Source organism: Triturus cristatus, chromosome 5_2 (assembly GCF_964204655.1).
Source record: "Triturus cristatus chromosome 5_2, aTriCri1.1, whole genome shotgun sequence".
Lineage (NCBI taxonomy): Eukaryota > Metazoa > Chordata > Amphibia > Caudata > Salamandridae > Triturus > Triturus cristatus.
This window is the reverse complement of record NC_140588.1, coordinates 551,747,996-551,773,603: the sequence shown is the minus strand read 5'-3', so window position 1 is coordinate 551,773,603 and position 25,608 is coordinate 551,747,996. Positions and strand designations below refer to the sequence as shown.

At 33.5% G+C, this 25,608-nt stretch overlaps 19 non-coding genes across 19 annotated transcripts; 9 read left to right on the top strand and 10 right to left on the bottom strand.

Annotated features, from left to right (window-relative positions):
* The first annotated feature begins 10 nt into the window (after positions 1–10).
* On the top strand, positions 11–82 carry TRNAQ-CUG (transfer RNA glutamine (anticodon CUG)). The gene has a single exon. It is a non-coding gene; the product is annotated as a tRNA-Gln (tRNA).
* Positions 83–907: 825 nt separating this feature from the next.
* TRNAQ-UUG (transfer RNA glutamine (anticodon UUG)) lies at positions 908–979 on the bottom strand. The gene has a single exon. It is a non-coding gene; the product is annotated as a tRNA-Gln (tRNA).
* A 2,445-nt stretch (positions 980–3,424) lies between these two features.
* On the bottom strand, positions 3,425–3,496 carry TRNAQ-UUG (transfer RNA glutamine (anticodon UUG)). The gene has a single exon. It is a non-coding gene; the product is annotated as a tRNA-Gln (tRNA).
* Positions 3,497–5,044: 1,548 nt separating this feature from the next.
* On the top strand, positions 5,045–5,116 carry TRNAQ-CUG (transfer RNA glutamine (anticodon CUG)). The gene has a single exon. It is a non-coding gene; the product is annotated as a tRNA-Gln (tRNA).
* An 824-nt stretch (positions 5,117–5,940) lies between these two features.
* Positions 5,941–6,012, bottom strand: TRNAQ-UUG (transfer RNA glutamine (anticodon UUG)). The gene has a single exon. It is a non-coding gene; the product is annotated as a tRNA-Gln (tRNA).
* A 1,548-nt stretch (positions 6,013–7,560) lies between these two features.
* On the top strand, positions 7,561–7,632 carry TRNAQ-CUG (transfer RNA glutamine (anticodon CUG)). The gene has a single exon. It is a non-coding gene; the product is annotated as a tRNA-Gln (tRNA).
* Positions 7,633–8,456: 824 nt separating this feature from the next.
* TRNAQ-UUG (transfer RNA glutamine (anticodon UUG)) lies at positions 8,457–8,528 on the bottom strand. Its single transcript has one exon. It is a non-coding gene; the product is annotated as a tRNA-Gln (tRNA).
* A 1,548-nt stretch (positions 8,529–10,076) lies between these two features.
* Positions 10,077–10,148, top strand: TRNAQ-CUG (transfer RNA glutamine (anticodon CUG)). The gene has a single exon. It is a non-coding gene; the product is annotated as a tRNA-Gln (tRNA).
* An 824-nt stretch (positions 10,149–10,972) lies between these two features.
* On the bottom strand, positions 10,973–11,044 carry TRNAQ-UUG (transfer RNA glutamine (anticodon UUG)). Its single transcript has one exon. It is a non-coding gene; the product is annotated as a tRNA-Gln (tRNA).
* Positions 11,045–12,592: 1,548 nt separating this feature from the next.
* TRNAQ-CUG (transfer RNA glutamine (anticodon CUG)) lies at positions 12,593–12,664 on the top strand. Its single transcript has one exon. It is a non-coding gene; the product is annotated as a tRNA-Gln (tRNA).
* Positions 12,665–13,488: 824 nt separating this feature from the next.
* On the bottom strand, positions 13,489–13,560 carry TRNAQ-UUG (transfer RNA glutamine (anticodon UUG)). Its single transcript has one exon. It is a non-coding gene; the product is annotated as a tRNA-Gln (tRNA).
* Positions 13,561–15,108: 1,548 nt separating this feature from the next.
* Positions 15,109–15,180, top strand: TRNAQ-CUG (transfer RNA glutamine (anticodon CUG)). Its single transcript has one exon. It is a non-coding gene; the product is annotated as a tRNA-Gln (tRNA).
* An 824-nt stretch (positions 15,181–16,004) lies between these two features.
* Positions 16,005–16,076, bottom strand: TRNAQ-UUG (transfer RNA glutamine (anticodon UUG)). Its single transcript has one exon. It is a non-coding gene; the product is annotated as a tRNA-Gln (tRNA).
* Positions 16,077–17,624: 1,548 nt separating this feature from the next.
* On the top strand, positions 17,625–17,696 carry TRNAQ-CUG (transfer RNA glutamine (anticodon CUG)). The gene has a single exon. It is a non-coding gene; the product is annotated as a tRNA-Gln (tRNA).
* An 825-nt stretch (positions 17,697–18,521) lies between these two features.
* TRNAQ-UUG (transfer RNA glutamine (anticodon UUG)) lies at positions 18,522–18,593 on the bottom strand. Its single transcript has one exon. It is a non-coding gene; the product is annotated as a tRNA-Gln (tRNA).
* A 2,444-nt stretch (positions 18,594–21,037) lies between these two features.
* Positions 21,038–21,109, bottom strand: TRNAQ-UUG (transfer RNA glutamine (anticodon UUG)). The gene has a single exon. It is a non-coding gene; the product is annotated as a tRNA-Gln (tRNA).
* Positions 21,110–22,657: 1,548 nt separating this feature from the next.
* On the top strand, positions 22,658–22,729 carry TRNAQ-CUG (transfer RNA glutamine (anticodon CUG)). The gene has a single exon. It is a non-coding gene; the product is annotated as a tRNA-Gln (tRNA).
* An 824-nt stretch (positions 22,730–23,553) lies between these two features.
* TRNAQ-UUG (transfer RNA glutamine (anticodon UUG)) lies at positions 23,554–23,625 on the bottom strand. Its single transcript has one exon. It is a non-coding gene; the product is annotated as a tRNA-Gln (tRNA).
* A 1,548-nt stretch (positions 23,626–25,173) lies between these two features.
* On the top strand, positions 25,174–25,245 carry TRNAQ-CUG (transfer RNA glutamine (anticodon CUG)). The gene has a single exon. It is a non-coding gene; the product is annotated as a tRNA-Gln (tRNA).
* Positions 25,246–25,608: the final 363 nt, after the last annotated feature.

Below are 25,608 nucleotides of genomic sequence, written 5' to 3'. Positions count from 1 at the left end.
TGTGTGAGAGGGTTCCATGGTGTAATGGTTAGCACTCTGGACTCTGAATCCAGCGATCCGAGTTCAAATCTCGGTGGGACCTACTACAATTATGAGATTCACTGTTTAACTCATTTTTTAGAATTTGGTCTAGAAAAAACATAATATCAATGTTTTATACTGATGCGTATGAACGCATAAGTATGTATAGATGCATACATAGCTTTATCCGTCTAGATAGCTGTTAGACAATATGAACATATCAATTATTCATTAACATAAATATTGAAGCTGAACCTAGAAACTGTTCTTTCACATCCACATTGTAAAAATGAGTTTATTTTCCTTTCTCATCTATATGGCCAGTAATGAGATAGTTCATTTTTGCTGATTTCTTAGCTGACAACATGCTGGACTTACACAGTGCATTTCATTGTGAATGTCTTTAAAAGTGAATTTCAGATTCACACCTTTGACATGTCTTTCAAAAGATTCAACTTTTTTGGTTGTGGATTTACTGTTGAAAATCAGTGTGTAAAATCTTTGTACGTCTGAATTTCAAGATTATTATTCAAACTGCACATCTTCGGTCCCCGTAATACAAAGTTTGACTCCTCCAGTTTTGTTTTAATGAATGCTTTGCAATGAAAAAGTTCCTTGTTCGCCTTAACAATAACAGTAAGATTTTAAAAAGTAATGTCTTGCATCAGGCCCCTGTGATGAGTTTGAGAAACCAGAGTGAGTTTGTAAAATCTCTCATTATTTTGAGCCATTTAGTTTCCAGGTATGGTAAAATTTCTATTATTTGCTCACATCTAATAAACTTTTAGAGTATAATCAATAAATTAATTGTTCACCCTACCGGTATTAGATATGTGATATTAATGAATACACTTGAAAGAAAATGATTTGGTCAAGAGTCATAAAATGGTCCCACCGAGATTTGAACTCGGATCATTGGATTCAAAGTCCAAAGTGCTAACCATTACACCATGGAACCTCCCATGTGAAAGGAGCATAAACTGCTGCAGGAATGTGGAAATGTCAAAGTTTTTAATATTCTACTGTCAAAGAGAAACTGTATTGGATTGCTTTCCTATTCTGGTAAACTTTTGCATATTGAACTATGTTGGGGAAGGATGTTGCCCAAAAGACTCAAATAACGTTATAACTCTGTTGAACAGTGGTTTTTATGTGAGATAATATTTTTCAATGAAAGATAAGTTGCCCCCTGAGGCAAATCTCTTCTGTCAAAATGGAAAGCTCACCCTGGTACGGGAGGGTGGATGGTGTCATGGTTAGCACTCTGGACTCTGAAAACAGGGATCTGAGTACAAATTTCAGTGGGACTTATCTGAACTTTACAATTTTCTTTTCCATTCAGTTCTTAGAAGTTTTATTTGGAACAACATCACATTTACTTATAAACATGTAAAAATCAACCTGTACATATGTATCTCTGTATATATAGCTATATGTCTCTGTATATTTATAGGAAAATATAAACATATAGATTATAAAAATAAATATAATTAGTGGAGGTGAAAATCATGAACAGTTGTTGCCTCTCAGCATTTGAAACATGAGTTTCTACTTCTTTCTCTTTTATATGTCCTGAAATTGAGATAGTCACTTTTTACTCAGTATTGATCCAACAATACAGTTTATGTATATAAAGCATATCATATGATTTGTGAACAATGTTCAAAAATTAGAATTTGATCAGTACCTGTGATGCCTCCGACCAAAAGCTTATATTTTACGATTGGAGATCAACTGTTGTAAATCAGCATGAAAAACATTTTCTTTTCACGATTTCCATACTAATATAAAACAACATTTTTACTAGCTGAATGAGATCATCATTTGGGTTCCTCTATGTTTGATTGAAGAAAACTTCTCATTCAAAATGTGCTATTTTCGCCTTATCAATAGCGGGAAAGCTTAAAAAAGTGATGCTGTGAATCACCCATCTGAAATGCGTTTGAGAAAATCAGAATATGATTTTATAATGGCTAACTACTTTGTGAAGAAATTTGATGTCAAAGTATTTTAAAGTTTGTATTGATGTAACTTGTTCAAGCTGATGGACATTTTGAAAGCATTCAATAATTGACTATTTCAACCTACTGGTGTTGGATTTGAGCTATCAATGAACAAAGATGAAGAAATGGAAAAGCTCAAGAGTAATAAAAAAAGTCCCTCCAAGGTTTCAAATCGGATCATTGGATGCAAAGTCCAAATTGCCAACCATTGCTCTATGGAGCCACCCATGCAGGAGACAGAGACATTGCTTCAGTAGTCTGTAAATGTAGACTGTTTTATTATGCTACAGGCAAAGATGAACAGTGTGATATAACTTTTATATTCAGATAAACATTTGAATATTTAACACTTTTATAGAGAATATAGCTGAAAAGAATCAAATCACATTAAAGCTCTATCCACTATGACCATTCAAATAAGATATCTTTTTATCAATATAAGAGAAGGCCATCACTGATGCGCTCTCTTTTGTCTCAATGGAAAAGTCACTCTTGTGTGAGAGGGTTCCATGGTGTAATGGTTAGCACTCTGGACTCTGAATCCAGCGATCCGTGTTCAAATCTCGGTGGGACCTACTACAATTATGAGATTCACTGTTTAACTCATTTTTTAGAATTTGGTCTAGAAAAAACATAATATCAATGTTTTATACTGATGCGTATGAACGCATAAGTATGTATAGATGCATACATAGCTTTATCCGTCTAGATAGCTGTTAGACAATATGAACATATCAATTATTCATTAACATAAATATTGAAGCTGAACCTAGAAACTGTTCTTTCACATCCACATTGTAAAAATGAGTTTATTTTCCTTTCTCATCTATATGGCCAGTAATGAGATAGTTCATTTTTGCTGATTTCTTAGCTGACAACATGCTGGACTTACACAGTGCATTTCATTGTGAATGTCTTTAAAAGTGAATTTCAGATTCACACCTTTGACATGTCTTTCAAAAGATTCAACTTTTTTGGTTGTGGATTTACTGTTGAAAATCAGTGTGTAAAATCTTTGTACGTCTGAATTTCAAGATTATTATTCAAACTGCACATCTTCGGTCCCCGTAATACAAAGTTTGACTCCTCAAGTTTTGTTTTAATGAATGCTTTGCAATGAAAAAGTTCCTTGTTCGCCTTAACAATAACAGTAAGATTTTAAAAAGTAATGTCTTGCATCAGGCCCCTGTGATGAGTTTGAGAAACCAGAGTGAGTTTGTAAAATCTCTCATTATTTTGAGCCATTTAGTTTCCAGGTATGGTAAAATTTCTATTATTTGCTCACATCTAATAAACTTTTAGAGTATAATCAATAAATTAATTGTTCACCCTACCGGTATTAGATATGTGATATTAATGAATACACTTGAAAGAAAATGATTTGGTCAAGAGTCATAAAATGGTCCCACCGAGATTTGAACTCGGATCATTGGATTCAAAGTCCAAAGTGCTAACCATTACACCATGGAACCTCCCATGTGAAAGGAGCATAAACTGCTGCAGGAATGTGGAAATGTCAAAGTTTTTAATATTCTACTGTCAAAGAGAAACTGTATTGGATTGCTTTCCTATTCTGGTAAACTTTTGCATATTGAACTATGTTGGGGAAGGATGTTGCCCAAAAGACTCAAATAACGTTATAACTCTGTTGAACAGTGGTTTTTATGTGAGATAATATTTTTCAATGAAAGATAAGTTGCCCCCTGAGGCAAATCTCTTCTGTCAAAATGGAAAGCTCACCCTGGTACGGGAGGGTGGATGGTGTCATGGTTAGCACTCTGGACTCTGAAAACAGGGATCTGAGTACAAATTTCAGTGGGACTTATCTGAACTTTACAATTTTCTTTTCCATTCAGTTCTTAGAAGTTTTATTTGGAACAACATCACATTTACTTATAAACATGTAAAAATCAACCTGTACATATGTATCTCTGTATATATAGCTATACGTCTCTGTATATTTATAGGAAAACATAAACATATAGATTATAAAAATAAATATAATTAGTGGAGGTGAAAATCATGAACAGTTGTTGCCTCTCAGCATTTGAAACATGAGTTTCTACTTCTTTCTCTTTTATATGTCCTGAAATTGAGATAGTCACTTTTTACTCAGTATTGATCCAACAATACAGTTTATGTATATAAAGCATATCATATGATTTGTGAACAATGTTCAAAAATTAGAATTTGATCAGTACCTGTGATGCCTCCGACCAAAAGCTTATATTTTACGATTGGAGATCAACTGTTGTAAATCAGCATGAAAAACATTTTCTTTTCACGATTTCCATACTAATATAAAACAACATTTTTACTAGCTGAATGAGATCATCATTTGGGTTCCTCTATGTTTGATTGAAGAAAACTTCTCATTCAAAATGTGCTATTTTCGCCTTATCAATAGCGGGAAAGCTTAAAAAAGTGATGCTGTGAATCACCCATCTGAAATGCGTTTGAGAAAATCAGAATATGATTTTATAATGGCTAACTACTTTGTGAAGAAATTTGATGTCAAAGTATTTTAAAGTTTGTATTGATGCAACTTGTTCAAGCTGATGGACATTTTGAAAGCATTCAATAATTGACTATTTCAACCTACTGGTGTTGGATTTGAGCTATCAATGAACAAAGATGAAGAAATGGAAAAGCTCAAGAGTAATAAAAAAAGTCCCTCCAAGGTTTCAAATCGGATCATTGGATGCAAAGTCCAAATTGCCAACCATTGCTCTATGGAGCCACCCATGCAGGAGACAGAGACATTGCTTCAGTAGTCTGGAAATGTAGACTGTTTTATTATGCTACAGGCAAAGATGAACAGTGTGATATAACTTTTATATTCAGATAAACATTTGAATATTTAACACTTTTATAGAGAATATAGCTGAAAAGAATCAAATCACATTAAAGCTCTATCCACTATGACCATTCAAATGAGATATCTTTTTATCAATATAAGAGAAGGCCATCACTGATGCGCTCTCTTTTGTCTCAATGGAAAAGTCACTCTTGTGTGAGAGGGTTCCATGGTGTAATGGTTAGCACTCTGGACTCTGAATCCAGCGATCCGAGTTCAAATCTCGGTGGGACCTACTACAATTATGAGATTCACTGTTTAACTCATTTTTTAGAATTTGGTCTAGAAAAAACATAATATCAATGTTTTATACTGATGCGTATGAACGCATAAGTATGTATAGATGCATACATAGCTTTATCCGTCTAGATAGCTGTTAGACAATATGAACATATCAATTATTCATTAACATAAATATTGAAGCTGAACCTAGAAACTGTTCTTTCACATCCACATTGTAAACATGAGTTTAATTCCTTTCTCATCTATATGGCCAGTAATGAGATAGTTCATTTTTGCTGATTTCTTAGCTGACAACATGCTGGACTTACACAGTGCATTTCATTGTGAATGTCTTTAAAAGTGAATTTCAGATTCACACCTTTGACATGTCTTTCAAAAGATTCAACTTTTTTGGTTGTGGATTTACTGTTGAAAATCAGTGTGTAAAATCTTTGTACGTCTGAATTTCAAGATTATTATTCAAACTGCACATCTTCGGTCCCCGTAATACAAAGTTTGACTCCTCAAGTTTTGTTTTAATGAATGCTTTGCAATGAAAAAGTTCCTTGTTCGCCTTAACAATAACAGTAAGATTTTAAAAAGTAATGTCTTGCATCAGGCCCCTGTGATGAGTTTGAGAAACCAGAGTGAGTTTGTAAAATCTCTCATTATTTTGAGCCTTTTAGTTTCCAGGTATTGTAAAATTTCTATTATTTGCTCACATCTAATAAACTTTTAGAGTATAATCAATAAATTAATTGTTCACCCTACCGGCATTAGATATGTGATATTAATGAATACACTTGAAAGAAAATGATTTGGTCAAGAGTCATAAAACGGTCCCACCGAGATTTGAACTCGGATCATTGGATTCAAAGTCCAAAGTGCTAACCATTACACCATGGAACCTCCCATGTGAAAGGAGCATAAACTGCTGCAGGAATGTGGAAATGTCAAAGTTTTTAATATTCTACTGTCAAAGAGAAACTGTATTGGATTGCTTTCCTATTCTGGTAAACTTTTGCATATTGAACTATGTTGGGGAAGGATGTTGCCCAAAAGACTCAAATAACGTTATAACTCTGTTGAACAGTGGTTTTTATGTGAGATAATATTTTTCAATGAAAGATAAGTTGCCCCCTGAGGCAAATCTCTTCTGTCAAAATGGAAAGCTCACCCTGGTACGGGAGGGTGGATGGTGTCATGGTTAGCACTCTGGACTCTGAAAACAGGGATCTGAGTACAAATTTCAGTGGGACTTATCTGAACTTTACAATTTTCTTTTCCATTCAGTTCTTAGAAGTTTTATTTGGAACAACATCACATTTACTTATAAACATGTAAAAATCAACCTGTACATATGTATCTCTGTATATATAGCTATATGTCTCTGTATATTTATAGGAAAATATAAACATATAGATTATAAAAATAAATATAATTAGTGGAGGTGAAAATCATGAACAGTTGTTGCCTCTCAGCATTTGAAACATGAGTTTCTACTTCTTTCTCTTTTATATGTCCTGAAATTGAGATAGTCACTTTTTACTCAGTATTGATCCAACAATACAGTTTATGTATATAAAGCATATCATATGATTTGTGAACAATGTTCAAAAATTAGAATTTGATCAGTACCTGTGATGCCTCCGACCAAAAGCTTATATTTTACGATTGGAGATCAACTGTTGTAAATCAGCATGAAAAACATTTTCTTTTCACGATTTCCATACTAATATAAAACAACATTTTTACTAGCTGAATGAGATCATCATTTGGGTTCCTCTATGTTTGATTGAAGAAAACTTCTCATTCAAAATGTGCTATTTTCGCCTTATCAATAGCGGGAAAGCTTAAAAAAGTGATGCTGTGAATCACCCATCTGAAATGCGTTTGAGAAAATCAGAATATGATTTTATAATGGCTAACTACTTTGTGAAGAAATTTGATGTCAAAGTATTTTAAAGTTTGTATTGATGTAACTTGTTCAAGCTGATGGACATTTTGAAAGCATTCAATAATTGACTATTTCAACCTACTGGTGTTGGATTTGAGCTATCAATGAACAAAGATGAAGAAATGGAAAAGCTCAAGAGAAATAAAAAAAGTCCCTCCAAGGTTTCAAATCGGATCATTGGCTGCAAAGTCCAAATTGCCAACCATTGCTCTATGGAGCCACCCATGCAGGAGACAGAGACATTGCTTCAGTAGTCTGGAAATGTAGACTGTTTTATTATGCTACAGGCAAAGATGAACATTGTGATATAACTTTTATATTCAGATAAACATTTGAATATTTAACACTTTTATAGAGAATATAGCTGAAAAGAATCAAATCACATTAAAGCTCTATCCACTATGACCATTCAAATGAGATATCTTTTTATCAATATAAGAGAAGGCCATCACTGATGCGCTCTCTTTTGTCTCAATGGAAAAGTCACTCTTGTGTGAGAGGGTTCCATGGTGTAATGGTTAGCACTCTGGACTCTGAATCCAGCGATCCGAGTTCAAATCTCGGTGGGACCTACTACAATTATGAGATTCACTGTTTAACTCATTTTTTAGAATTTGGTCTAGAAAAAACATAATATCAATGTTTTATACTGATGCGTATGAACGCATAAGTATGTATAGATGCATACATAGCTTTATCCGTCTAGATAGCTGTTAGACAATATGAACATATCAATTATTCATTAACATAAATATTGAAGCCTAACCTAGAAACTGTTCTTTCACATCCACATTGTAAACATGAGTTTATTTTCCTTTCTCATCTATATGGCCAGTAATGAGATAGTTCATTTTTGCTGATTTCTTAGCTGACAACATGCTGGACTTACACAGTGCATTTCATTGTGAATGTCTTTAAAAGTGAATTTCAGATTCACACCTTTGACATGTCTTTCAAAAGATTCAACTTTTTTGGTTGTGGATTTACTGTTGAAAATCAGTGTGCAAAATCTTTGTACGTCTGAATTTCAAGATTATTATTCAAACTGCACATCTTCGGTCCCCGTAATACAAAGTTTGACTCCTCCAGTTTTGTTTTAATGAATGCTTTGCAATGAAAAAGTTCCTTGTTCGCCTTAACAATAACAGTAAGATTTTAAAAGTAATGTCTTGCATCAGGCCCCTGTGATGAGTTTGAGAAACCAGAGTGAGTTTGTAAAATCTCTCATTATTTTGAGCCATTTAGTTTCCAGGTATGGTAAAATTTCTATTATTTGCTCACATCTAATAAACTTTTAGAGTATAATCAATAAATTAATTGTTCACCCTACCGGTATTAGATATGTGATATTAATGAATACACTTGAAAGAAAATGATTTGGTCAAGAGTCATAAAATGGTCCCACCGAGATTTGAACTCGGATCATTGGATTCAAAGTCCAAAGTGCTAACCATTACACCATGGAACCTCCCATGTGAAAGGAGCATAAACTGCTGCAGGAATGTGGAAATGTCAAAGTTTTTAATATTCTACTGTCAAAGAGAAACTGTATTGGATTGCTTTCCTATTCTGGTAAACTTTTGCATATTGAACTATGTTGGGGAAGGATGTTGCCCAAAAGACTCAAATAACGTTATAACTCTGTTGAACAGTGGTTTTTATGTGAGATAATATTTTTCAATGAAAGATAAGTTGCCCCCTGAGGCAAATCTCTTCTGTCAAAATGGAAAGCTCACCCTGGTACGGGAGGGTGGATGGTGTCATGGTTAGCACTCTGGACTCTGAAAACAGGGATCTGAGTACAAATTTCAGTGGGACTTATCTGAACTTTACAATTTTCTTTTCCATTCAGTTCTTAGAAGTTTTATTTGGAACAACATCACATTTACTTATAAACATGTAAAAATCAACCTGTACATATGTATCTCTGTATATATAGCTATATGTCTCTGTATATTTATAGGAAAATATAAACATATAGATTATAAAAATAAATATAATTAGTGGAGGTGAAAATCATGAACAGTTGTTGCCTCTCAGCATTTGAAACATGAGTTTCTACTTCTTTCTCTTTTATATGTCCTGAAATTGAGATAGTCACTTTTTACTCAGTATTGATCCAACAATACAGTTTATGTATATAAAGCATATCATATGATTTGTGAACAATGTTCAAAAATTAGAATTTGATCAGTACCTGTGATGCCTCCGACCAAAAGCTTATATTTTACGATTGGAGATCAACTGTTGTAAATCAGCATGAAAAACATTTTCTTTTCACGATTTCCATACTAATATAAAACAACATTTTTACTAGCTGAATGAGATCATCATTTGGGTTCCTCTATGTTTGATTGAAGAAAACTTCTCATTCAAAATGTGCTATTTTCGCCTTATCAATAGCGGGAAAGCTTAAAAAAGTGATGCTGTGAATCACCCATCTGAAATGCGTTTGAGAAAATCAGAATATGATTTTATAATGGCTAACTACTTTGTGAAGAAATTTGATGTCAAAGTATTTTAAAGTTTGTATTGATGCAACTTGTTCAAGCTGATGGACATTTTGAAAGCATTCAATAATTGACTATTTCAACCTACTGGTGTTGGATTTGAGCTATCAATGAACAAAGATGAAGAAATGGAAAAGCTCAAGAGTAATAAAAAAAGTCCCTCCAAGGTTTCAAATCGGATCATTGGATGCAAAGTCCAAATTGCCAACCATTGCTCTATGGAGCCACCCATGCAGGAGACAGAGACATTGCTTCAGTAGTCTGGAAATGTAGACTGTTTTATTATGCTACAGGCAAAGATGAACAGTGTGATATAACTTTTATATTCAGATAAACATTTGAATATTTAACACTTTTATAGAGAATATAGCTGAAAAGAATCAAATCACATTAAAGCTCTATCCACTATGACCATTCAAATGAGATATCTTTTTATCAATATAAGAGAAGGCCATCACTGATGCGCTCTCTTTTGTCTCAATGGAAAAGTCACTCTTGTGTGAGAGGGTTCCATGGTGTAATGGTTAGCACTCTGGACTCTGAATCCAGCGATCCGAGTTCAAATCTCGGTGGGACCTACTACAATTATGAGATTCACTGTTTAACTCATTTTTTAGAATTTGGTCTAGAAAAAACATAATATCAATGTTTTATACTGATGCGTATGAACGCATAAGTATGTATAGATGCATACATAGCTTTATCCGTCTAGATAGCTGTTAGACAATATGAACATATCAATTATTCATTAACATAAATATTGAAGCTGAACCTAGAAACTGTTCTTTCACATCCACATTGTAAACATGAGTTTAATTCCTTTCTCATCTATATGGCCAGTAATGAGATAGTTCATTTTTGCTGATTTCTTAGCTGACAACATGCTGGACTTACACAGTGCATTTCATTGTGAATGTCTTTAAAAGTGAATTTCAGATTCACACCTTTGACATGTCTTTCAAAAGATTCAACTTTTTTGGTTGTGGATTTACTGTTGAAAATCAGTGTGTAAAATCTTTGTACGTCTGAATTTCAAGATTATTATTCAAACTGCACATCTTCGGTCCCCGTAATACAAAGTTTGACTCCTCAAGTTTTGTTTTAATGAATGCTTTGCAATGAAAAAGTTCCTTGTTCGCCTTAACAATAACAGTAAGATTTTAAAAAGTAATGTCTTGCATCAGGCCCCTGTGATGAGTTTGAGAAACCAGAGTGAGTTTGTAAAATCTCTCATTATTTTGAGCCTTTTAGTTTCCAGGTATTGTAAAATTTCTATTATTTGCTCACATCTAATAAACTTTTAGAGTATAATCAATAAATTAATTGTTCACCCTACCGGCATTAGATATGTGATATTAATGAATACACTTGAAAGAAAATGATTTGGTCAAGAGTCATAAAACGGTCCCACCGAGATTTGAACTCGGATCATTGGATTCAAAGTCCAAAGTGCTAACCATTACACCATGGAACCTCCCATGTGAAAGGAGCATAAACTGCTGCAGGAATGTGGAAATGTCAAAGTTTTTAATATTCTACTGTCAAAGAGAAACTGTATTGGATTGCTTTCCTATTCTGGTAAACTTTTGCATATTGAACTATGTTGGGGAAGGATGTTGCCCAAAAGACTCAAATAACGTTATAACTCTGTTGAACAGTGGTTTTTATGTGAGATAATATTTTTCAATGAAAGATAAGTTGCCCCCTGAGGCAAATCTCTTCTGTCAAAATGGAAAGCTCACCCTGGTACGGGAGGGTGGATGGTGTCATGGTTAGCACTCTGGACTCTGAAAACAGGGATCTGAGTACAAATTTCAGTGGGACTTATCTGAACTTTACAATTTTCTTTTCCATTCAGTTCTTAGAAGTTTTATTTGGAACAACATCACATTTACTTATAAACATGTAAAAATCAACCTGTACATATGTATCTCTGTATATATAGCTATATGTCTCTGTATATTTATAGGAAAATATAAACATATAGATTATAAAAATAAATATAATTAGTGGAGGTGAAAATCATGAACAGTTGTTGCCTCTCAGCATTTGAAACATGAGTTTCTACTTCTTTCTCTTTTATATGTCCTGAAATTGAGATAGTCACTTTTTACTCAGTATTGATCCAACAATACAGTTTATGTATATAAAGCATATCATATGATTTGTGAACAATGTTCAAAAATTAGAATTTGATCAGTACCTGTGATGCCTCCGACCAAAAGCTTATATTTTACGATTGGAGATCAACTGTTGTAAATCAGCATGAAAAACATTTTCTTTTCACGATTTCCATACTAATATAAAACAACATTTTTACTAGCTGAATGAGATCATCATTTGGGTTCCTCTATGTTTGATTGAAGAAAACTTCTCATTCAAAATGTGCTATTTTCGCCTTATCAATAGCGGGAAAGCTTAAAAAAGTGATGCTGTGAATCACCCATCTGAAATGCGTTTGAGAAAATCAGAATATGATTTTATAATGGCTAACTACTTTGTGAAGAAATTTGATGTCAAAGTATTTTAAAGTTTGTATTGATGTAACTTGTTCAAGCTGATGGACATTTTGAAAGCATTCAATAATTGACTATTTCAACCTACTGGTGTTGGATTTGAGCTATCAATGAACAAAGATGAAGAAATGGAAAAGCTCAAGAGAAATAAAAAAAGTCCCTCCAAGGTTTCAAATCGGATCATTGGCTGCAAAGTCCAAATTGCCAACCATTGCTCTATGGAGCCACCCATGCAGGAGACAGAGACATTGCTTCAGTAGTCTGGAAATGTAGACTGTTTTATTATGCTACAGGCAAAGATGAACATTGTGATATAACTTTTATATTCAGATAAACATTTGAATATTTAACACTTTTATAGAGAATATAGCTGAAAAGAATCAAATCACATTAAAGCTCTATCCACTATGACCATTCAAATGAGATATCTTTTTATCAATATAAGAGAAGGCCATCACTGATGCGCTCTCTTTTGTCTCAATGGAAAAGTCACTCTTGTGTGAGAGGGTTCCATGGTGTAATGGTTAGCACTCTGGACTCTGAATCCAGCGATCCGAGTTCAAATCTCGGTGGGACCTACTACAATTATGAGATTCACTGTTTAACTCATTTTTTAGAATTTGGTCTAGAAAAAACATAATATCAATGTTTTATACTGATGCGTATGAACGCATAAGTATGTATAGATGCATACATAGCTTTATCCGTCTAGATAGCTGTTAGACAATATGAACATATCAATTATTCATTAACATAAATATTGAAGCTGAACCTAGAAACTGTTCTTTCACATCCACATTGTAAACATGAGTTTAATTCCTTTCTCATCTATATGGCCAGTAATGAGATAGTTCATTTTTGCTGATTTCTTAGCTGACAACATGCTGGACTTACACAGTGCATTTCATTGTGAATGTCTTTAAAAGTGAATTTCAGATTCACACCTTTGACATGTCTTTCAAAAGATTCAACTTTTTTGGTTGTGGATTTACTGTTGAAAATCAGTGTGTAAAATCTTTGTACGTCTGAATTTCAAGATTATTATTCAAACTGCACATCTTCGGTCCCCGTAATACAAAGTTTGACTCCTCAAGTTTTGTTTTAATGAATGCTTTGCAATGAAAAAGTTCCTTGTTCGCCTTAACAATAACAGTAAGATTTTAAAAAGTAATGTCTTGCATCAGGCCCCTGTGATGAGTTTGAGAAACCAGAGTGAGTTTGTAAAATCTCTCATTATTTTGAGCCTTTTAGTTTCCAGGTATTGTAAAATTTCTATTATTTGCTCACATCTAATAAACTTTTAGAGTATAATCAATAAATTAATTGTTCACCCTACCGGCATTAGATATGTGATATTAATGAATACACTTGAAAGAAAATGATTTGGTCAAGAGTCATAAAACGGTCCCACCGAGATTTGAACTCGGATCATTGGATTCAAAGTCCAAAGTGCTAACCATTACACCATGGAACCTCCCATGTGAAAGGAGCATAAACTGCTGCAGGAATGTGGAAATGTCAAAGTTTTTAATATTCTACTGTCAAAGAGAAACTGTATTGGATTGCTTTCCTATTCTGGTAAACTTTTGCATATTGAACTATGTTGGGGAAGGATGTTGCCCAAAAGACTCAAATAACGTTATAACTCTGTTGAACAGTGGTTTTTATGTGAGATAATATTTTTCAATGAAAGATAAGTTGCCCCCTGAGGCAAATCTCTTCTGTCAAAATGGAAAGCTCACCCTGGTACGGGAGGGTGGATGGTGTCATGGTTAGCACTCTGGACTCTGAAAACAGGGATCTGAGTACAAATTTCAGTGGGACTTATCTGAACTTTACAATTTTCTTTTCCATTCAGTTCTTAGAAGTTTTATTTGGAACAACATCACATTTACTTATAAACATGTAAAAATCAACCTGTACATATGTATCTCTGTATATATAGCTATATGTCTCTGTATATTTATAGGAAAATATAAACATATAGATTATAAAAATAAATATAATTAGTGGAGGTGAAAATCATGAACAGTTGTTGCCTCTCAGCATTTGAAACATGAGTTTCTACTTCTTTCTCTTTTATATGTCCTGAAATTGAGATAGTCACTTTTTACTCAGTATTGATCCAACAATACAGTTTATGTATATAAAGCATATCATATGATTTGTGAACAATGTTCAAAAATTAGAATTTGATCAGTACCTGTGATGCCTCCGACCAAAAGCTTATATTTTACGATTGGAGATCAACTGTTGTAAATCAGCATGAAAAACATTTTCTTTTCACGATTTCCATACTAATATAAAACAACATTTTTACTAGCTGAATGAGATCATCATTTGGGTTCCTCTATGTTTGATTGAAGAAAACTTCTCATTCAAAATGTGCTATTTTCGCCTTATCAATAGCGGGAAAGCTTAAAAAAGTGATGCTGTGAATCACCCATCTGAAATGCGTTTGAGAAAATCAGAATATGATTTTATAATGGCTAACTACTTTGTGAAGAAATTTGATGTCAAAGTATTTTAAAGTTTGTATTGATGTAACTTGTTCAAGCTGATGGACATTTTGAAAGCATTCAATAATTGACTATTTCAACCTACTGGTGTTGGATTTGAGCTATCAATGAACAAAGATGAAGAAATGGAAAAGCTCAAGAGAAATAAAAAAAGTCCCTCCAAGGTTTCAAATCGGATCATTGGCTGCAAAGTCCAAATTGCCAACCATTGCTCTATGGAGCCACCCATGCAGGAGACAGAGACATTGCTTCAGTAGTCTGGAAATGTAGACTGTTTTATTATGCTACAGGCAAAGATGAACATTGTGATATAACTTTTATATTCAGATAAACATTTGAATATTTAACACTTTTATAGAGAATATAGCTGAAAAGAATCAAATCACATTAAAGCTCTATCCACTATGACCATTCAAATGAGATATCTTTTTATCAATATAAGAGAAGGCCATCACTGATGCGCTCTCTTTTGTCTCAATGGAAAAGTCACTCTTGTGTGAGAGGGTTCCATGGTGTAATGGTTAGCACTCTGGACTCTGAATCCAGCGATCCGAGTTCAAATCTCGGTGGGACCTACTACAATTATGAGTTTCACTGTTTAACTCATTTTTTAGAATTTGGTCTAGAAAAAACATAATATCAATGTTTTATACTGATGCGTATGAACGCATAAGTATGTATAGATGCATACATAGCTTTATCCGTCTAGATAGCTGTTAGACAATATGAACATATCAATTATTCATTAACATAAATATTGAAGCCTAACCTAGAAACTGTTCTTTCACATCCACATTGTAAACATGAGTTTATTTTCCTTTCTCATCTATATGGCCAGTAATGAGATAGTTCATTTTTGCTGATTTCTTAGCTGACAACATGCTGGACTTACACAGTGCATTTCATTGTGAATGTCTTTAAAAGTGAATTTCAGATTCACACCTTTGACATGTCTTTCAAAAGATTCAACTTTTTTGGTTGTGGATTTACTGTTGAAAATCAGTGTGCAAAATCTTTGTACGTCTGAATTTCAAGATTATTATTCAAACTGCACATCTTCGGTCCCCGTAATACAAAGTTTGACTCCTCCAGTTTTGTTTTAATGAATGCTTTGCAATGAAAAAGTTCCTTCTTCGCCTTAACAATAACAGTAAGATTTTAAAAGTAATGTCTTGCATCAGGCCCCTGTGATGAGTTTGAGAAACCAGAGTGAGTTTGTAAAATCTCTCATTATTTTGAGCCATTTAGTTTCCAGGTATGGTAAAATTTCTATTATTTGCTCACATCTAATAAACTTTTAGAGTATAATCAATAAATTAATTGTTCACCCTACCGGTATTAGATATGTGATATTAATGAATACACTTGAAAGAAAATGATTTGGTCAAGAGTCATAAAATGGTCCCACCGAGATTTGAACTCGGATCATTGGATTCAAAGTCCAAAGTGCTAACCATTACACCATGGAACCTCCCATGTGAAAGGAGCATAAACTGCTGCAGGAATGTGGAAATGTCAAAGTTTTTAATATTCTACTGTCAAAGAGAAACTGTATTGGATTGCTTTCCTATTCTGGTAAACTTTTGCATATTGAACTATGTTGGGGAAGGATGTTGCCCAAAAGACTCAAATAACGTTATAACTCTGTTGAACAGTGGTTTTTATGTGAGATAATATTTTTCAATGAAAGATAAGTTGCCCCCTGAGGCAAATCTCTTCTGTCAAAATGGAAAGCTCACCCTGGTACGGGAGGGTGGATGGTGTCATGGTTAGCACTCTGGACTCTGAAAACAGGGATCTGAGTACAAATTTCAGTGGGACTTATCTGAACTTTACAATTTTCTTTTCCATTCAGTTCTTAGAAGTTTTATTTGGAACAACATCACATTTACTTATAAACATGTAAAAATCAACCTGTACATATGTATCTCTGTATATATAGCTATATGTCTCTGTATATTTATAGGAAAATATAAACATATAGATTATAAAAATAAATATAATTAGTGGAGGTGAAAATCATGAACAGTTGTTGCCTCTCAGCATTTGAAACATGAGTTTCTACTTCTTTCTCTTTTATATGTCCTGAAATTGAGATAGTCACTTTTTACTCAGTATTGATCCAACAATACAGTTTATGTATATAAAGCATATCATATGATTTGTGAACAATGTTCAAAAATTAGAATTTGATCAGTACCTGTGATGCCTCCGACCAAAAGCTTATATTTTACGATTGGAGATCAACTGTTGTAAATCAGCATGAAAAACATTTTCTTTTCACGATTTCCATACTAATATAAAACAACATTTTTACTAGCTGAATGAGATCATCATTTGGGTTCCTCTATGTTTGATTGAAGAAAACTTCTCATTCAAAATGTGCTATTTTCGCCTTATCAATAGCGGGAAAGCTTAAAAAAGTGATGCTGTGAATCACCCATCTGAAATGCGTTTGAGAAAATCAGAATATGATTTTATAATGGCTAACTACTTTGTGAAGAAATTTGATGTCAAAGTATTTTAAAGTTTGTATTGATGTAACTTGTTCAAGCTGATGGACATTTTGAAAGCATTCAATAATTGACTATTTCAACCTACTGGTGTTGGATTTGAGCTATCAATGAACAAAGATGAAGAAATGGAAAAGCTCAAGAGAAATAAAAAAAGTCCCTCCAAGGTTTCAAATCGGATCATTGGCTGCAAAGTCCAAATTGCCAACCATTGCTCTATGGAGCCACCCATGCAGGAGACAGAGACATTGCTTCAGTAGTCTGGAAATGTAGACTGTTTTATTATGCTACAGGCAAAGATGAACATTGTGATATAACTTTTATATTCAGATAAACATTTGAATATTTAACACTTTTATAGAGAATATAGCTGAAAAGAATCAAATCACATTAAAGCTCTATCCACTATGACCATTCAAATGAGATATCTTTTTATCAATATAAGAGAAGGCCATCACTGATGCGCTCTCTTTTGTCTCAATGGAAAAGTCACTCTTGTGTGAGAGGGTTCCATGGTGTAATGGTTAGCACTCTGGACTCTGAATCCAGCGATCCGAGTTCAAATCTCGGTGGGACCTACTACAATTATGAGATTCACTGTTTAACTCATTTTTTAGAATTTGGTCTAGAAAAAACATAATATCAATGTTTTATACTGATGCGTATGAACGCATAAGTATGTATAGATGCATACATAGCTTTATCCGTCTAGATAGCTGTTAGACAATATGAACATATCAATTATTCATTAACATAAATATTGAAGCTGAACCTAGAAACTGTTCTTTCACATCCACATTGTAAACATGAGTTTATTTTCCTTTCTCATCTATATGGCCAGTAATGAGATAGTTCATTTTTGCTGATTTCTTAGCTGACAACATGCTGGACTTACACAGTGCATTTCATTGTGAATGTCTTTAAAAGTGAATTTCAGATTCACACCTTTGACATGTCTTTCAAAAGATTCAACTTTTTTGGTTGTGGATTTACTGTTGAAAATCAGTGTGTAAAATCTTTGTACGTCTGAATTTCAAGATTATTATTCAAACTGCACATCTTCGGTCCCCGTAATACAAAGTTTGACTCCTCCAGTTTTGTTTTAATGAATGCTTTGCAATGAAAAAGTTCCTTGTTCGCCTTAACAATAACAGTAAGATTTTAAAAAGTAATGTCTTGCATCAGGCCCCTGTGATGAGTTTGAGAAACCAGAGTGAGTTTGTAAAATCTCTCATTATTTTGAGCCATTTAGTTTCCAGGTATGGTAAAATTTCTATTATTTGCTCACATCTAATAAACTTTTAGAGTATAATCAATAAATTAATTGTTCACCCTACCGGTATTAGATATGTGATATTAATGAATACACTTGAAAGAAAATGATTTGGTCAAGAGTCATAAAATGGTCCCACCGAGATTTGAACTCGGATCATTGGATTCAAAGTCCAAAGTGCTAACCATTACACCATGGAACCTCCCATGTGAAAGGAGCATAAACTGCTGCAGGAATGTGGAAATGTCAAAGTTTTTAATATTCTACTGTCAAAGAGAAACTGTATTGGATTGCTTTCCTATTCTGGTAAACTTTTGCATATTGAACTATGTTGGGGAAGGATGTTGCCCAAAAGACTCAAATAACGTTATAACTCTGTTGAACAGTGGTTTTTATGTGAGATAATATTTTTCAATGAAAGATAAGTTGCCCCATGAGGCAAATCTCTTCTGTCAAAATGGAAAGCTCACCCTGGTACGGGAGGGTGGATGGTGTCATGGTTAGCACTCTGGACTCTGAAAACAGGGATCTGAGTACAAATTTCAGTGGGACTTATCTGAACTTTACAATTTTCTTTTCCATTCAGTTCTTAGAAGTTTTATTTGGAACAACATCACATTTACTTATAAACATGTAAAAATCAACCTGTACATATGTATCTCTGTATATATAGCTATATGTCTCTGTATATTTATAGGAAAATATAAACATATAGATTATAAAAATAAATATAATTAGTGGAGGTGAAAATCATGAACAGTTGTTGCCTCTCAGCATTTGAAACATGAGTTTCTACTTCTTTCTCTTTTATATGTCCTGAAATTGAGATAGTCACTTTTTACTCAGTATTGATCCAACAATACAGTTTATGTATATAAAGCATATCATATGATTTGTGAACAATGTTCAAAAATTAGAATTTGATCAGTACCTGTGATGCCTCCGACCAAAAGCTTATATTTTACGATTGGAGATCAACTGTTGTAAATCAGCATGAAAAACATTTTCTTTTCACGATTTCCATACTAATATAAAACAACATTTTTACTAGCTGAATGAGATCATCATTTGGGTTCCTCTATGTTTGATTGAAGAAAACTTCTCATTCAAAATGTGCTATTTTCGCCTTATCAATAGCGGGAAAGCTTAAAAAAGTGATGCTGTGAATCACCCATCTGAAATGCGTTTGAGAAAATCAGAATATGATTTTATAATGGCTAACTACTTTGTGAAGAAATTTGATGTCAAAGTATTTTAAAGTTTGTATTGATGTAACTTGTTCAAGCTGATGGACATTTTGAAAGCATTCAATAATTGACTATTTCAACCTACTGGTGTTGGATTTGAGCTATCAATGAACAAAGATGAAGAAATGGAAAAGCTCAAGAGTAATAAAAAAAGTCCCTCCAAGGTTTCAAATCGGATCATTGGATGCAAAGTCCAAATTGCCAACCATTGCTCTATGGAGCCACCCATGCAGGAGACAGAGACATTGCTTCAGTAGTCTGTAAATGTAGACTGTTTTATTATGCTACAGGCAAAGATGAACAGTGTGATATAACTTTTATATTCAGATAAACATTTGAATATTTAACACTTTTATAGAGAATATAGCTGAAAAGAATCAAATCACATTAAAGCTCTATCCACTATGACCATTCAAATAAGATATCTTTTTATCAATATAAGAGAAGGCCATCACTGATGCGCTCTCTTTTGTCTCAATGGAAAAGTCACTCTTGTGTGAGAGGGTTCCATGGTGTAATGGTTAGCACTCTGGACTCTGAATCCAGCGATCCGTGTTCAAATCTCGGTGGGACCTACTACAATTATGAGATTCACTGTTTAACTCATTTTTTAGAATTTGGTCTAGAAAAAACATAATATCAATGTTTTATACTGATGCGTATGAACGCATAAGTATGTATAGATGCATACATAGCTTTATCCGTCTAGATAGCTGTTAGACAATATGAACATATCAATTATTCATTAACATAAATATTGAAGCTGAACCTAGAAACTGTTCTTTCACATCCACATTGTAAACATGAGTTTAATTCCTTTCTCATCTATATGGCCAGTAATGAGATAGTTCATTTTTGCTGATTTCTTAGCTGACAACATGCTGGACTTACACAGTGCATTTCATTGTGAATGTCTTTAAAAGTGAATTTCAGATTCACACCTTTGACATGTCTTTCAAAAGATTCAACTTTTTTGGTTGTGGATTTACTGTTGAAAATCAGTGTGTAAAATCTTTGTACGTCTGAATTTCAAGATTATTATTCAAACTGCACATCTTCGGTCCCCGTAATACAAAGTTTGACTCCTCAAGTTTTGTTTTAATGAATGCTTTGCAATGAAAAAGTTCCTTGTTCGCCTTAACAATAACAGTAAGATTTTAAAAAGTAATGTCTTGCATCAGGCCCCTGTGATGAGTTTGAGAAACCAGAGTGAGTTTGTAAAATCTCTCATTATTTTGAGCCTTTTAGTTTCCAGGTATTGTAAAATTTCTATTATTTGCTCACATCTAATAAACTTTTAGAGTATAATCAATAAATTAATTGTTCACCCTACCGGCATTAGATATGTGATATTAATGAATACACTTGAAAGAAAATGATTTGGTCAAGAGTCATAAAACGGTCCCACCGAGATTTGAACTCGGATCATTGGATTCAAAGTCCAAAGTGCTAACCATTACACCATGGAACCTCCCATGTGAAAGGAGCATAAACTGCTGCAGGAATGTGGAAATGTCAAAGTTTTTAATATTCTACTGTCAAAGAGAAACTGTATTGGATTGCTTTCCTATTCTGGTAAACTTTTGCATATTGAACTATGTTGGGGAAGGATGTTGCCCAAAAGACTCAAATAACGTTATAACTCTGTTGAACAGTGGTTTTTATGTGAGATAATATTTTTCAATGAAAGATAAGTTGCCCCCTGAGGCAAATCTCTTCTGTCAAAATGGAAAGCTCACCCTGGTACGGGAGGGTGGATGGTGTCATGGTTAGCACTCTGGACTCTGAAAACAGGGATCTGAGTACAAATTTCAGTGGGACTTATCTGAACTTTACAATTTTCTTTTCCATTCAGTTCTTAGAAGTTTTATTTGGAACAACATCACATTTACTTATAAACATGTAAAAATCAACCTGTACATATGTATCTCTGTATATATAGCTATATGTCTCTGTATATTTATAGGAAAATATAAACATATAGATTATAAAAATAAATATAATTAGTGGAGGTGAAAATCATGAACAGTTGTTGCCTCTCAGCATTTGAAACATGAGTTTCTACTTCTTTCTCTTTTATATGTCCTGAAATTGAGATAGTCACTTTTTACTCAGTATTGATCCAACAATACAGTTTATGTATATAAAGCATATCATATGATTTGTGAACAATGTTCAAAAATTAGAATTTGATCAGTACCTGTGATGCCTCCGACCAAAAGCTTATATTTTACGATTGGAGATCAACTGTTGTAAATCAGCATGAAAAACATTTTCTTTTCACGATTTCCATACTAATATAAAACAACATTTTTACTAGCTGAATGAGATCATCATTTGGGTTCCTCTATGTTTGATTGAAGAAAACTTCTCATTCAAAATGTGCTATTTTCGCCTTATCAATAGCGGGAAAGCTTAAAAAAGTGATGCTGTGAATCACCCATCTGAAATGCGTTTGAGAAAATCAGAATATGATTTTATAATGGCTAACTACTTTGTGAAGAAATTTGATGTCAAAGTATTTTAAAGTTTGTATTGATGTAACTTGTTCAAGCTGATGGACATTTTGAAAGCATTCAATAATTGACTATTTCAACCTACTGGTGTTGGATTTGAGCTATCAATGAACAAAGATGAAGAAATGGAAAAGCTCAAGAGAAATAAAAAAAGTCCCTCCAAGGTTTCAAATCGGATCATTGGCTGCAAAGTCCAAATTGCCAACCATTGCTCTATGGAGCCACCCATGCAGGAGACAGAGACATTGCTTCAGTAGTCTGGAAATGTAGACTGTTTTATTATGCTACAGGCAAAGATGAACATTGTGATATAACTTTTATATTCAGATAAACATTTGAATATTTAACACTTTTATAGAGAATATAGCTGAAAAGAATCAAATCACATTAAAGCTCTATCCACTATGACCATTCAAATGAGATATCTTTTTATCAATATAAGAGAAGGCCATCACTGATGCGCTCTCTTTTGTCTCAATGGAAAAGTCACTCTTGTGTGAGAGGGTTCCATGGTGTAATGGTTAGCACTCTGGACTCTGAATCCAGCGATCCGAGTTCAAATCTCGGTGGGACCTACTACAATTATGAGATTCACTGTTTAACTCATTTTTTAGAATTTGGTCTAGAAAAAACATAATATCAATGTTTTATACTGATGCGTATGAACGCATAAGTATGTATAGATGCATACATAGCTTTATCCGTCTAGATAGCTGTTAGACAATATGAACATATCAATTATTCATTAACATAAATATTGAAGCCTAACCTAGAAACTGTTCTTTCACATCCACATTGTAAACATGAGTTTATTTTCCTTTCTCATCTATATGGCCAGTAATGAGATAGTTCATTTTTGCTGATTTCTTAGCTGACAACATGCTGGACTTACACAGTGCATTTCATTGTGAATGTCTTTAAAAGTGAATTTCAGATTCACACCTTTGACATGTCTTTCAAAAGATTCAACTTTTTTGGTTGTGGATTTACTGTTGAAAATCAGTGTGCAAAATCTTTGTACGTCTGAATTTCAAGATTATTATTCAAACTGCACATCTTCGGTCCCCGTAATACAAAGTTTGACTCCTCCAGTTTTGTTTTAATGAATGCTTTGCAATGAAAAAGTTCCTTGTTCGCCTTAACAATAACAGTAAGATTTTAAAAGTAATGTCTTGCATCAGGCCCCTGTGATGAGTTTGAGAAACCAGAGTGAGTTTGTAAAATCTCTCATTATTTTGAGCCATTTAGTTTCCAGGTATGGTAAAATTTCTATTATTTGCTCACATCTAATAAACTTTTAGAGTATAATCAATAAATTAATTGTTCACCCTACCGGTATTAGATATGTGATATTAATGAATACACTTGAAAGAAAATGATTTGGTCAAGAGTCATAAAATGGTCCCACCGAGATTTGAACTCGGATCATTGGATTCAAAGTCCAAAGTGCTAACCATTACACCATGGAACCTCCCATGTGAAAGGAGCATAAACTGCTGCAGGAATGTGGAAATGTCAAAGTTTTTAATATTCTACTGTCAAAGAGAAACTGTATTGGATTGCTTTCCTATTCTGGTAAACTTTTGCATATTGAACTATGTTGGGGAAGGATGTTGCCCAAAAGACTCAAATAACGTTATAACTCTGTTGAACAGTGGTTTTTATGTGAGATAATATTTTTCAATGAAAGATAAGTTGCCCCCTGAGGCAAATCTCTTCTGTCAAAATGGAAAGCTCACCCTGGTACGGGAGGGTGGATGGTGTCATGGTTAGCACTCTGGACTCTGAAAACAGGGATCTGAGTACAAATTTCAGTGGGACTTATCTGAACTTTACAATTTTCTTTTCCATTCAGTTCTTAGAAGTTTTATTTGGAACAACATCACATTTACTTATAAACATGTAAAAATCAACCTGTACATATGTATCTCTGTATATATAGCTATATGTCTCTGTATATTTATAGGAAAATATAAACATATAGATTATAAAAATAAATATAATTAGTGGAGGTGAAAATCATGAACAGTTGTTGCCTCTCAGCATTTGAAACATGAGTTTCTACTTCTTTCTCTTTTATATGTCCTGAAATTGAGATAGTCACTTTTTACTCAGTATTGATCCAACAATACAGTTTATGTATATAAAGCATATCATATGATTTGTGAACAATGTTCAAAAATTAGAATTTGATCAGTACCTGTGATGCCTCCGACCAAAAGCTTATATTTTACGATTGGAGATCAACTGTTGTAAATCAGCATGAAAAACATTTTCTTTTCACGATTTCCATACTAATATAAAACAACATTTTTACTAGCTGAATGAGATCATCATTTGGGTTCCTCTATGTTTGATTGAAGAAAACTTCTCATTCAAAATGTGCTATTTTCGCCTTATCAATAGCGGGAAAGCTTAAAAAAGTGATGCTGTGAATCACCCATCTGAAATGCGTTTGAGAAAATCAGAATATGATTTTATAATGGCTAACTACTTTGTGAAGAAATTTGATGTCAAAGTATTTTAAAGTTTGTATTGATGTAACTTGTTCAAGCTGATGGACATTTTGAAAGCATTCAATAATTGACTATTTCAACCTACTGGTGTTGGATTTGAGCTATCAATGAACAAAGATGAAGAAATGGAAAAGCTCAAGAGAAATAAAAAAAGTCCCTCCAAGGTTTCAAATCGGATCATTGGATGCAAAGTCCAAATTGCCAACCATTGCTCTATGGAGCCACCCATGCAGGAGACAGAGACATTGCTTCAGTAGTCTGGAAATGTAGACTGTTTTATTATGCTACAGGCAAAGATGAACATTGTGATATAACTTTTATATTCAGATAAACATTTGAATATTTAACACTTTTATAGAGAATATAGCTGAAAAGAATCAAATCACATTAAAGCTCTATCCACTATGACCATTCAAATGAGATATCTTTTTATCAATATAAGAGAAGGCCATCACTGATGCGCTCTCTTTTGTCTCAATGGAAAAGTCACTCTTGTGTGAGAGGGTTCCATGGTGTAATGGTTAGCACTCTGGACTCTGAATCCAGCGATCCGAGTTCAAATCTCGGTGGGACCTACTACAATTATGAGATTCACTGTTTAACTCATTTTTTAGAATTTGGTCTAGAAAAAACATAATATCAATGTTTTATACTGATGCGTATGAACGCATAAGTATGTATAGATGCATACATAGCTTTATCCGTCTAGATAGCTGTTAGACAATATGAACATATCAATTATTCATTAACATAAATATTGAAGCTGAACCTAGAAACTGTTCTTTCACATCCACATTGTAAACATGAGTTTATTTTCCTTTCTCATCTATATGGCCAGTAATGAGATAGTTCATTTTTGCTGATTTCTTAGCTGACAACATGCTGGACTTACACAGTGCATTTCATTGTGAATGTCTTTAAAAGTGAATTTCAGATTC